This window comes from Etheostoma cragini, chromosome 21, assembly GCF_013103735.1.
Source record: "Etheostoma cragini isolate CJK2018 chromosome 21, CSU_Ecrag_1.0, whole genome shotgun sequence".
In the NCBI taxonomy this organism is placed as follows: domain Eukaryota; kingdom Metazoa; phylum Chordata; class Actinopteri; order Perciformes; family Percidae; genus Etheostoma; species Etheostoma cragini.
Genome location: NC_048427.1, coordinates 16,278,052 through 16,279,881, shown reverse-complemented (window position 1 = coordinate 16,279,881; position 1,830 = coordinate 16,278,052).

Genomic DNA, 1,830 nt, shown 5'->3' with positions numbered 1-1,830 from the left:
TTTTAGAAAAAGTCAGGTACCAGGAGGAGGATTGTATTTTTGTATTTTTTTCTCCCTGTAACCTCAGATATTTTTTTATCCACAGAGAGTACACACACTTACCGGAGAACCTCAGAAAGCACAAGCCCTCCTCTTTCAGTGATACTCCTGTGTAGCCTAATCACAGTGCTAAATTTTGTATGTGAGGCCAACCAATCATTTTCTGTGGTTGAGACGCCATTCTTCAAGACTTTGATTAAAACCTTTCAACCTCATACAGTAATAATGACAAGGAAAATGTTATGCACAACAATAAAAGAAGCTGTGGAACACAAGAAGAGGATAATCATCCAAAAGCTGATTGCTGTGAACTATGTTGCTACCACAAACGACTGCTGGTCTGCCAGACAACGTAGCTACTTAGGTGTCACCTGTCACTGGAAAGACAACACCTCACGGGAGAGGCACTCCGCTGCATTAGCTTGTAGACCTGTCAAAGTCTTGCACATATTTGACGTCCTTGCCGCTGCATTAGAGGAAATACATTCTGAGTACCACATCAGGAAAAAAGTGACCAGGACAACAACAGACAGTGGCTCAAACTACCTGAAGGCTGTTTGATTACACAGTTTGGTAAGTTTGTACTTCTCCTCTTGATAATTTAATAAATATTACTGTCTGCACATAGAGTAGATTATTATCTCCTCAATCGTGTTATCAACAAACTTTTGTTTTAATGTTATATTTAAAAAAGGTTAGAGAAAAGGTATAAAAAACTTGAGTTAATCAAGGCTACCTGCTGTCAGCTACAGTGATGTGAAAAAGTGTTTGCCCCCTTCCTCATTTCCTGTTCCTTTGCATGTTTGTCACACTTAAGTGGTTCGGAACATCAAACCAATTTAAACAATAGTCAAGGACAACACAAGTAAACACAAAATGCAATTTGTAAATGAAGGTGTTTATTATTAAAGGTGAAAAAAAATCCAAACCATCATGGCCCTGTGTGAAAAAGTGATTGCCCCCCTTGTTAAAACATACTATAACTGTGGTTGTCCACACCTGAGTTCAATTTCTCTAGCCACACCCAGGCCTGATTATTACCACACCTGTTCACAATCAAGGCATCACTTAAATGGAGCTGCTTGACACAGTAAGGTCCACCAGAAGATCCTTAAAAGCTACAGATCATGCCGAGACCCAAAGAAATACAGGAACAAGTGAGAAAGAAAGTAATTGAGATCTATCAGTCTGGAAAGGGTTATAAAGCCATTTCCAAAGCTTTGGCAATCCAGCGAACCACAGTGAGAGCCATTATCCACAAATGGCGAAGACATGGAACAGTGGTGAACCTTCACATGAGTGGCCGGCCGCCCAAAATTACCCCAAGAGCGCAGCGACGACTCATCCAAGAGGTCACAAAAGACCCCACAACAACGTCCAAAGAACTGCAGGCCTCACTTGCCTCAGTTAAGGTCGGCGTTCATGCCTCCACCATCAGGAAAAGACTGGGCAAAAATGGCCTGCATGGCAGAGTTCCAAGGAGAAAACCACTGCTGAGCAACAAGAACATCAAAACTCGTCTCAATATCTCCACAACACATCTTGATGATCCCCAAGACTTTTGGGACAACATTCTGTGGACCGATGAGACCTAAGTGGAACTCTTTGGAAGTTGTGTGTCCAAGTATACCTGGCGTAGAAGGAACACTGCATCTCATAAAAAGAACATCATACCAACAGTAAAATATGGTGGTGGTAGTGTGATGGTCTGGGGCTGTTTTGCTGCTTCAGGACCTGGAAGACTTGCCGTGATAATAGGAACTTTGAATTCTGCTGTCTACCAAGAGATCC